This window comes from Jaculus jaculus, chromosome 5 (genome assembly GCF_020740685.1).
Source record: "Jaculus jaculus isolate mJacJac1 chromosome 5, mJacJac1.mat.Y.cur, whole genome shotgun sequence".
Taxonomy (NCBI): domain Eukaryota; kingdom Metazoa; phylum Chordata; class Mammalia; order Rodentia; family Dipodidae; genus Jaculus; species Jaculus jaculus.
In genome coordinates, this window is record NC_059106.1 from 64,655,742 (window position 1) to 64,667,604 (window position 11,863).

The 11,863-nt window shown below is 45.3% G+C and overlaps 1 non-coding gene across 1 annotated transcript; it reads left to right on the forward strand.

Moving 5' to 3' along the window:
* Positions 1-10,482: 10,482 nt before the first annotated feature.
* LOC123461311 lies at positions 10,483-10,614 on the forward strand. The gene has a single exon (XR_006637600.1). It is a non-coding gene; the product is annotated as a small nucleolar RNA SNORA42/SNORA80 family (small nucleolar RNA).
* The last annotated feature ends 1,249 nt before the right edge of the window (positions 10,615-11,863 follow it).

Consider the following 11,863-nt stretch of genomic DNA (forward strand, 5'->3'; position numbering starts at 1 on the left):
GCGTTCCGGGGCTTCCTACCATGGCAAACATACTTCACATGCATGTGCATCTGGCTTTATGTGGGTACTGGGGAATTGAACCCTGACCATCGGGCTTTACAAGCAAAGCCATCTCATTTAACTTGGCTTGTTTATTGAGGTGCTGAGGATCCAAACCCCGGGCTTCACATGTACTGGGAAAACTCTGCTTACATGCAAACAGCTATGCTTGTGGGAACAAACACATTGAGTTTCTGGATGCACTGTTAAGTACACAAAGATCAGTCTGAAAATCAGATTTTTGCTTTCTAAACCTGTATATTCTATTTACTATTGCCCACATATAAACAGCCTGTGTCTGCTTTTGCATAAAATATTCAGGGTTCCTTTCTTTTCTTAGAGAATTGGCATGACAGGGCCTCCAGCCACTGTAAACTTACTCCAGACGCATGTGCCCCTTTGTGCATCTGGCTTATGTGGGTGCTGGGGAATTGAACCTGGGTCCTTTGGTTTTGCAGGCAAGCACCTTAACCGGTAAACCATTTCTCCACACCCCCACCCTTTGTTTTGAGCTAGAGTCACTCCAGCCTAGGCTGCCTTGGAACACGCACACAGGCTCAGATGAATATATTTTTAAAATGTTGATAGAGGCAAGATTGTTTTTCTGTTTAGCATTTGGCTAGTGACCCTTTTATTAATTTGAAAAGGTGTCCCTCTGAGTTTCTGAAGTGCTGCCTTAACAAACCACCACAAAGTTGGCTGCTTAAAGCAAGAGAAACAAATTCCTCCGCAGTTCAGTGTGGGTGCGGCCATGCTGTCTCTGAAAGATTTCTTCCTTCCCTGTTCCTTGCTGAGAGGTATTTTTCCCCCGCCCACCACGTGGGCACATCTGGAGTCTGCCGGATCTAATGCCCTCTGGTCAAGTACATACAGTCCAAGTGGGAAGGAAAATGCATCTTTTTTCCTGTGCAGTTTTCATTTGATCATTAACTATAAGAAGAGCTGAACGGCAGATGTAGATAAGAACATTTACATATGTGGGTGCATGTTTGTGGTGGGATGGGGAGTGACCCCAGGGTCTTGTGCATGCCAGACAAGTACTCTACCACAACAGACAGCGGGAGAATAGGGGTGCCAGAAGGCTGAGGAGGATCACCATGAGTTCAAGGTCATCCAGGCACTACAGAGTGAATTCCAAGTCAGCCTGGGTTAGAGAGACCCTACCTTAAAAAAAAAAAAAAAATGAGGGACTGGAGAGATGGCTTAGCAGTTAAGGCACTTGCCTGTGTAACCTAAGGACCCAGATTCAGTTCCTCAGTATCCATGTGAAGCCAGATGCACATGGTGGCTTGCATATGCATCTGGAATTCATTTGCATTGGCTAGAAGCCTTGGCAAGCCTATTTTCTCTCTGCTCATTTGCAAATAAAATATTTTTTTTAAAGCAAGAAAAAGTCGGAAAATGAACTGTATCACACTTAGCAATCTACCATGCGTGTTCAGGTTTCTTCATTAGTCCAGGTTGTCATCCGTCCAGACTCCTGGGTACATCGCTGCCATTCATCCCGCCCACGCCCATGTTCTCACAGGCCACGCTTGCTTGCTCTTCCTGGAGAGCCCAGCTCTCCCTGTCTTTCTCTTGATTGCCTAGCACAGAACTCTACCTGCTGCAGAAAAGATCCCTCCTGAGCTAGCTGGTCCTCCTTAGTTGAGGGAGGATACAGGACTCAAGGGCATCTTGAACAGTTCCCAGCAAATTGTCCCTGACAACTGAAAGCAAACTATCTCTCTGGTCCTCCGCCCTCTAGTGTTTTCCTATGCACACTCACTGGGAGCTGAGGGCTTTGCTTCCTGTTTACAGATGCAGCCAGCACACCTGTCTGGGGTGGGGTCTCCTGCCCATGTCTTCTCACTGCTGATCTTTCTTCCATGGCATTTATCTGAGGTCAGCCCTCTGCTTCCATCCCTGCATCCTCCATTCCTACCACCTATTCACTCTCATGACAGCCTAAAAAGCATGTGTGACATTGCCAGTTTTTGTTTTAAGACAGGGTCTCCCTCTAGCCCAAGCTAACCTGGAACTCACTCAAGTTCAGGTTGGGCTGGCAGGCTTTAGGAGCAACTGCCTTTGACTGCTGAGCCATCTTCTAGCCTGTTATTTTTGTAAATTTAATTTTTTTCTTTTTTGATTTTTTAAAATTTATTACAGAGAGAGTGGGAGGGAGAGAGAAAAGGGGCATACCAGGGCCTCACATGGCTTACATGGGTCCTGGGGAATTGAACCTGGGTCCTTAGGCTTTACTTGCAAGCTCCTTAACTGCTAAGCCATCTCTCCAGCCCTAAATTTAATTTTACTCATTTATTTTTGGTATGTGTGTATGATGTATATGCATGTTCATGTGTGTGAATACCAGCGCATGTGTGCCATCACACACATATGGACATTAAAAAGATCTCATTTTGTAACAGGGTCTCTCATTGTTGTACTTACCTTCTCATTGTGGACACAGCACCCAACCAAAAGCAGCTGATGGAAGGAAAGTTTCAATATTTTGGCTTGCAGTCTCGAGGGGAGGCTTCATGATGGCAGGAGAACAAGTGGCATGAGTAGAGGCTGGACGTCACCTCTGCCACAGCACGTGGAACAGCAGGAGAGTGAACCAAACTCTAGCAAGGGGGAGTGGGCTTCAACATCCCCAAGCCTGACCCCAGCAGCATACCTCCTCCAGCAATGCTTCACCTCCCAAATAGCAATCAGCTGGGGATCTAACGTTTAAAACACATGAGTTTGTGGGGGACATTTGATTCAACCCAGCACACTCTGTCCATGGTCCCCATAAACTCAACATCCATCCACGAGGTAAGCTGCAATGCATTCAGTCCAACTTTAAAAAGTCCCCATAGCTTTTTCAATCCCAATACTCTTCATACATCTCCATAGTTAGTCTCTTAGCTGTAAAATCAAAAGCACATAATGGTACAGAGTAAGCATTCACACTGCAAAAGATGGCATTGGGCATAGCAAGGAAAAGTTGAACCAATGCAAGATCTAAAATAAATGGCAAGCCAGGTATGGTGGCGCATGCCTTTAATCCCAGCACTCAGGAGGCAGAGGTAGGAGGACCGTTGTGAGTTTGAGGCCAGCCGGAGACTACCACTGAATTCTAGGTCAGCCTGGGCCAGAGTGAGACCCTACTTCAAAAAACCAAAATAATAGTAGTAATAATAAACAGAGCAAACATCACATCCTGTAGCTCCAAATCTGACAGCGGTAATGTCGATGAAGTCTTGAGCCTGGAGAAATCCATCCTGAGCTGGCAGCTGTCCCATAATGCTGTCACCTCAATAAAATCCTATGGTCTCCGCTGCAGCCTGTGGTTCATCCTCATCGCTCCGTCAGATCTCCACTCAGAGACTTGAACAACCCTGTCTCATTTTGTCCAGTGGCTATTTCCAAAAAACAAACTGCATTGCAAATCCAATGACCCTCTTTCCCGCATTTGTTATACTCCCATAGTGGCTACCAAATATAATTGGGGAGCGGCGGGGAGGGGGATAAAGCCGATTTTGAAGTGCAAGACACTCCAGCATTCAGGCCTCCTACTTTAAAAAGCGTTTGCATTCTTCCTGCTGAACCAGTGCAGAACGGTGGTCAAATCTCAATGGTGGTGGTCTCTTAAGCAGTTGCAGGTGAAGAGGGGCTGATGTCTCCTGCCCAGAACTTTATTTCTTTCTGTGTTATATCCATCTGCTCACGTCAGTCCATGTCTTTTAAATATTTAATGAATTTATTTATTTGACAGAGGAGAGAGAATGGGCGCTCCGGGGTCTCCAGCCACTGCAAATGAACTCCAGACGTGTGCACCCCCTTGTACATCTGGCTAACATGGGTCCTGGGGAATTGAACCTAGGTCCTTTGGCTTTGTAGGCAAATGAGTTAACCACTAGGGCATCTCTCCAGTCCAGCAAAGCTTTCTTCCCCTCATAAGCCAATCCTGCACAGTCCATCGTTCTGTCAGCATTTAGGTCTTAAAACTCTGAAAACTCAGAATGGTCCATCCAGCTGTTTATAGCACTGCAAGACATCTCGCCCACTGAACTACACATCCAGCCCAACAAGCTTCTTTTTTTAAAACTTCACAGTCGTAAATATATTAATATGTCAAATAAAGGTTGGTGGGAACAAATAGAAAAGAGTATTTCTTGAACTGCCATATGGCCACGCTGGTATGTGTGTCTTAAATGCCAGCAAATAGCAACCTAAGGACTTGATGTCAGAGTGGTGGGACAGTCAACAATGTTCTTGAAGGACAGGAATGCCCGTGAGCTGCTGAAAAGAGAGCAGAGGACGCACAAAGCATGTGGCACCTTGGCCACATCTATGAAGCTAAGGGTCAGTGTCCTGGGGATAGGAGCTTTGCCAGCATGCTTCTTAAAACAGTCATTGTCCTGGAGAGATGGCTCAGTAGTTAAAGCCACTTGCCTGCAAAGCCTAAAGACCCAGGTTCAATTTCCCAGTACCCATGTAAAGCCAGACGTCCAAAGTGGTGTATACATATGGAGTTCACTTGCAATGTGCAGTGACTGAAAGCCCTGACATGCCCGTTCTCTCCTTCTTCCTATCTCTCTCTGCTTGCAAATAAATAAATACAATAAAAATAAATAAATAAAGCGTCACTGGGGCTGGAGAGATGGCTTAACAGTTAAGGTGCTTGCCCTCAAAGTGAAAGGATCCAGATTCAATTCCTCAGTACCCACGTGAAGCCAGATGCACAAGGTGACACACGCGTCTGCAGTTGGCTTTTTGAGGTAGGGTCTCACTCCAGTCCAGGCTGACCTGGAACTCACTCTGTAGCTCCAAGGTGGCCTTGAACTCACAGTGATCCTCTCACCTCTGCCTCCTGAGTGCTGGGATTCAAGGCATGCGCCACCATACCGGTCAAGACTGTAAGCTGAAATAAACCCTTTTCTCCCATCAACTGCTTCTGGTAGAGTATTTTGTCCCTGCAATGAGGAGGTAACTACTACACATGGTTTCTCTATCTGCATTTACTCTTTAACAGTTTGTAAAAAAAAATTTTTTTTTTTTTTTTTTTCTCTGAGGTTGGGCCTCATTCTAGCCCAAGCTGACCTGGAATTCACAATGTAGTCTCAGGGTAGCCTCAAACTCCTACCTCTGCCTCCCAAGTGCTAGGATTATAGGATTAAAGGTGTGTGCGACCATGCCTAACTTAAATGAGAAATATTTACTTATTTATGAGAGAGACAGAATGAGCACACCAGGATCTTGAGCCACTGCAAATGAACTCCAGATGCATATGCCATCTTGTGCATCTGGCTTACTTTGGTTCTGGAGAGTTAAGCCTGGGTCCTTAGGCTTGGTAGGCAAGACCCTTAACCACTAAGATGTCTCTCCAGCCCCAACAGTTTGTAATCTTTTAACCCATTGTAAGTAATACTTTTACAATGCTGAAATGGAAGTCATAACTATGTCCTCTCAAGGTATAATTTGAAAAAATTAGTTTTTCTTTTTTTTTTTTTCAGAGGTAAGGTCTCACTATAGCCCAGTTTGACCTGGAATTCACTATGTAGTCCCAGGGTGGCCTTGAACTCACAGCGATCATCCTACCTCTGCCTCCCAAATGCTTGGATTAAAGGCGTGTGCCACCACGCATGGCTGAAAAGCAGTTCATAACAGAACAAAATGAACTGAATTTAAATTATGTTTATAGGGCTGAGGGGATGGCTCAGTGGTTAAAGGCAATTGCTTGTCTCACTATAGCCCAGTTTTTCAAGGGTCTCACTCTAGCTCAGGCTAACCTGGAATTCACTATATAGTCTAAGGGTGGCCCTTGAACTCATGGCAATCCTACCTCTTTTTTTTTTTAGAGAGAGATAATTGGCCCACCAGGACCTCAGTCATTGCAACTGAACTCCAGCCGCTTGTGCCACCTAGTGGGCATGTGTGACCTTGTGCTTGCCTCACCTTTCACACCTGGCTTATGTGGGATCTGGAGAGTGAAACATGGGTTCTTAGACTTCACGAGCAAGTACCCCAACCACAAAGCCATCTCTCCAGCCATATTTTTTAAAAACTATTTGACAGAGAGAGACAGAGAAAGAGAGAGCACACCTGGGGCCGTTAGCCACTGCAAATAAACTCCAGCATGTGCCACCTTGTGTATCTGGCTTATATGGGTCCTGGGAAATCAAACCTGGGTCCTTTGGCTTTGCTGGCAAGCACCTTGACTGCTAAGCCATCTTTCCAGCCCTATTTTGGTTTTGGTTTTATTAGTTTATTTATTTGAGAGAGAGACAGATGTATAAGAGAGAATGAATGTGCCCGGGCCTCCAGCCATTGCAAGTGAACTCCAGAAGCATGCGCTTCCTTATGCATCTCTTTACAGTGAATACTGGGGAATTGAACCCCAGTCCTTAGGTTTTTCAGGGAAGCACCTTAACTGCTAAGCCCTTGGGTTTTTTTTTTTTTTTTAATTTTATTTATTTATTTGAGAGCGACAGACACAGAAAGACAGACAGAGGAGAGAGAGAGAATGGGCGCGCCAGGGCTTCCAGCCTCTGCAAACGAACTCCAGACGCGTGCGCCCCCTTGTGCATCTGGCTAACGTGGGACCTGGGGAACTGAGCCTCGAACCGGGGTCCTTAGGCTTCACAGGCAAGCGCTTAACCGCTGAGCCATCTCTTCTCCAGCCCCCTTGGGGTTTTTTGTTTGTTTTTTGAGGTAGGGTCTCATTGTAGCCCAGGCTGACCTGGAATTCACTATGTAGTCTCAGGGTGGACTTGAACTCACAGCAATGCTCCTACCTCTGCCTCCTGAGTGCTGGGATTAAAGACATGTGCCTCCACGCCCGGCTGTTTGTTTGTTTTTAATTTACTATTATTATTATTTCTTAAATCATTTATTTATTTATTTGAGAGTGACAGACACAGAGAGAAAGACAGATAGAGGGAGAGAGAGAAAATGGGCGCGCCAGGGCTTCCAGCCACTGCAAACAAACTCCAGACACGTGCGCCCCCTTGTGCATCTGGCTAACGTGGGACCTGGGGAACCGAGCCTCAAACCGGGGTCCTTAGGCTTCACAGGCAAGCGCTTAACTGCTAAGCCATGTCTCCAGCCCTAATTTATTATTTTTATTGACAATTTCCATAATTGTAGGCAATAATCCATGGTAATCCGCCACCTCCCCCCCCCCATTTTCCCTTTTAAAATGCCACTCTCCATCATACCTCTTCCCCTTCTCAGTCAGTCGCTCTTTGATTTTGATGTCATGATCTTTTTCTCCTATTACGATGGTCTTGTGTAGGTGGTGTCAGGCACTGTGAGGCCATGGATATCCAGGCCATTTTGTGTCTGGAGGAGCATGCTGTAAAGAGTCCTACCCTTCCTTTGGCTCTTACATTCTTTCTGCCATCTCTTCTGCAATGGATCCAGATCGTTAAAACAGGTTTTTCGCATCTATGTAAATCAATGCATTTGATGGGACATTGCAGGTCTAGGTACCCTGTAGTTTCCACGTAGCCAGTAGAGGGCAGTATTAACCCACTGAGAGCCCTGAGCAAGCCGATGGCTTATACAAGTTTTCACTGAGACTTTGTTGAATTTGCCCACGTTTGGTTCTCTGTGCTGAAAGTTTCCCTCTTGGCTGGCTTCCGTCCAGCTGTCCTCTTGTGGTCTTCACTGGAGGTTCCACAGGTGCCTCAGACTTCACAGACCCAAAGCAGCTCTTGGCTGCCTGGTCAGGATCTTAGGGGCTCATCCTTGATTCTTTCACACCACCCTGGGGATCCATCTGCCTTCACACTCCCCCCACTACCACCGCCAACCTCCCAGCCACTTGCCCAGTCTCCACTATGGCCTCTGCCCCCTTGTAGTCTAATTGTGGCATGGTGGTTATAGCCATCTTTATTTATTTATTTGCAAGGAGAGAGAGGAAAAAAAAACAAACATGAGAATGAGTGCAGCAAACGCCTAATGGACAGAGAAGCCTCCCCAGCTCTGACCTTGAACTCTGCTCCTCCTGCTTTCCCCTCAAGTGCTCGGATTACACGTGTGTGCTACCATGCCTACCAGCTAAGACGTTTTGAGAGAAACTCTCAGACTCTTCCCCACTGTGGTCACACCATTTTGCATTTCCAACAGCAATGAATGCTGTCGCCAATTTCTCTGCATCTCCATCCACTCTTGGGGTGTGTGTGGCGGGGTGTCTATCATTTTGTTGAAAGTCTTGAGGTAGGTAGAAGGGAAGGTTTTGAAGACAAACTAGGGAGGACAGAGGAAAGTTCTATCCTCATCAGGGCCTCTCTCCCTGACCTGACCGCTGCTAAGAAGCAGAGCTTGTCTTTTGTTTTCACACATCCTAGTTTCTGATGTCTCTCTCATGTGGTAGGGTCTCTCTGTAGCTCAGGATGACCTGAAATTCACTACATAGTCTCAAGGTGGCCTTGAACTCACGGCAATCCTCCTACCTCTGTCTCCCAAGTGCTAAGATTAAAGGCAAGTGTCATCATGCCTGACTCTAAATATCTTTTCATGCGCTTCTTGGCCATTTGTATATCTTTACTCATTTTTTAAAATTTTATTTGCAAGCATACAGAGAGAGAAAGGAGAGTGAAAGGGCATATCAGAGCCTCCTGCCACTGCAAATGGACTCCAGATGCATGCCACTTTGTGCATCTGATTTTACATGGGTACTGGGGAATTGAAGCCAGGCAGGCCACCAGGCTTTGCATGTAAATGCCTTTAAACACTGAGCCATGTCTCCAGCCTTTACTCATTGTTTAGTTTAATTGGGTCCCCTCCCCCCACCGCATGAAATTTTTTTTTTTATTAGTTTTCTATTCAGCAAATACAGGTGGTTTGGTACCATTATTAGGCTCATCTGTGGCCTACCCCTCCCCATTGGCCCCTCCTTGTTGATGTATATATGTCGTGGTTTGTGGAGTTAGTCCACAGTTATTAGTACGATAAATGTCTCTGCATATCAAGACCCAACATGTGGATCTGACATTCTTTCCACCCCCTCTTCCGCAAAATTTCCCTGAGCCATGTTGGGTTCATTTTTGGTCTGCTTCAGTGATCAGGTGTTGGGGGCTTCTGAGGCTCTGGCTCTCTGATTTGGTAGGAGTTGATTTTCCTCTGTGTTGGTCTCCTTCCCCCTTGTGCTGGTATCTGGTTCATCAGGAAAAGAGCACCCTTGCTTGTTTCACCAATTTTCCTTAGTTTCAGTCCGGGCCTTTTTGAGGAATGATGGGGTGGCTCTGTCTTTAGGATTTACATCTATCTTTCTTTCCCTGGGATTTGCAGCGCAGCTAGGCGGTCGCCATCTTTCGATTGGGTTGTTTTTAAGAATTATTAGCTGGGTGTGGTGGTGCATGCCTTTAATCCCAGCACTCATGGGAGGCAGAGGTAGGTGGATCACTGTGAGTTAGAGGCCACGCTGAGACCAAAAAAAAAAAAAACAGAAAAAGAGAAAGATTTAGTGGTCTGACGAGATTATCAGTGGTTAAGTTTTACCTGTAAAGCCTAATGGCCTGAATTCAATTCCCAAGTATCCATGTAAAGCCAGATGCACAAAGTGGTGCATGCTTCTGGAGTTCATTTGCAGTAGTTGGAGGCCCTGGTACACCCATTCTCTCTCTTTTTAAAATATTTTTTTTATTTATTTGCAAACAGACAGAAAGAGACAGACAGAGAGAATAGGCACACCAGGCCTTCCAGCCACTGCAAACAAACTCCCAGATGCATGTGCCACTTTGTGCATATGGCTTTATGTGAGTACTAGAGAATGAACCTAGGTCCTCTGGTTTTGCAGGCAAGCACCTTAACTGCTAAGCCATCTCCAGTCCCCATTCTCTTTCTATCTGCTTGCAAATAAATAATTAAAAAAAAAATATATATATATATATATATATATATATATATATATATATATATGTTTGTTTTGTTTTGTTTTGTTTTGTTTTGTTTTTTGAGGTAGGGTTTCACTCTGGTCCAGGCTGACCTGGAATTAACTCTATCATCTCAGGGTGGCCTTGAACTCATGGCAATCCTCCTACCTCTGCCTCCCGAGTGCTGGGATTAAAGGTATGCACCACCATGCCCGGCTTAAAAATATATTTTAGGGCTGGAGAGATGGCTTAGCGGTTAAAGCGCTCGCCTGTGAAGCCTATGGACCCCGGTTCGAGGCTCGGTTCCCCAGGTCCCACGTTAGCCAGATGCACAAGGGGGTGCACGGGTCTGGAGTTCGTTTGCAGTGACTGGAAGCCCTGGCGCGCCCATTCTCTCTTTCCCTCTATCTGTTTTTCTCTCTGTGTCTGTTGCTCTCAAATAAATAAATAAATAATGAACAAAAAAAAATATAAAAATATATATATTTTAAAATGAATTTTTTCAGCATTCTGGGGCTGCAGAGATGCTCAATGGATATAGTATTTATGGCACAAGCCTGAGAACACAAATTCAGGTCCCCAACACTCATGAAATGCGTGGGTTTAGATTTATGGCAGGCCTGTACTTTGGGCCTTCCTAGTGTCCCATCCCAAAGCAAACTGCAGCGCTGAGCCATTGCCTGGCTACTCCCTGTAAGCTGCTAGCACTGAAGTGGGCTGCACAGCAAAGGAAAGTGCTGGGTGTGCCAGCAAATGCCTTCTGGTACTGGGGAAACAGACTGGAAATCCCTAGGACTTACGGGCTGGGTAGCCTAGTCAAATTGATGAGCTCTGGGTTCAGTTAGGGACCCTGTCTTTTTTTTTTTTTTTTTGGCTTTTTCGAGAGGTATGGTCTCACTCTAGCCCAGGCTGATCGGGAATTCATTATGGAGTCTCAGGGTGGCCTCAAACTCATGGCAATCCTCCTACCTCTGCCTCCCGAGTGCTGGGATTAAAGGCGGGACCCTGTCTTTTAAAAATTTTTTTTTGTTACTTTTGTTTTTTTTTATTTATTTGAGAGAGACAGAGAGGGACAGAAAGAGGCAGATAGAGAGAGGGAGAAAGAATAGGCATGCCAGGGCCTCCAGCCACTGCAAACAAACTCCAGACGCATGCGCCCCCTTGTGCATCTGGCTAACGTGGATCCTGGGGAGTCGAGCCTCGAACTGGGGTCCTTAGGCTTCACAGGCAAGCACTTAACCGCTAAGCCATCTCTCCAACCCTAAAATATTTTTATTTATTTATAAGCACGTGCACACACACACAGGGAAAGAGAGAGAGAGACTAAGAGAGAAAGAGGAAGGAACTCCAGGGCCTTCTGCCATTATAAACAAATTCCAGATGCATGAGCCATTCTGTTCATCTGGCTTTACATGGTATTGGGGAATTGAACTCAGGTCTTTAGGCTTTGAAAACAAGTACCTTAACCACTGAGTCATCTCTCCAGTCCCAGAAGTTATCTTTTAAATAAAGAGCTATATACCCACACAAACAGCTTACAAAAACAGTGATATGGCACCCATCAGATGCCTAAAGCCAGCAATTTGATCTTATTCACTGCATGAACCATGGCTTTCTATAGATTTTTTTTTTTAATGAGAAGTGGGGTAATTTCTTTTTTCTTCTTCTTTATTTTGGTTTTTTGAGGTAGGGTCTCACTCTAGCCTAGGCTGGCCTGAAATTCACTATGTAGTCCCAGGGTGGCCTCAAACTCACAGTGATCTTCCTACCTTTGCCTCTCAAGTGCTGGGATTAAAGGTATGTGCCACCATGCCTGGCTTAGTTTGGGGTAATTTCCATTCCTAGTATGTTACATGTTTTTATTATGAAAGGGTATTGGATTTTTTTCTTTTTTTATATATAGTATGTACTTTCTCCTTTTAAAAAATTTTTTTTTGTTTATTTTTATTTATTTCTTTGAAAGTGACAGAGAGAAG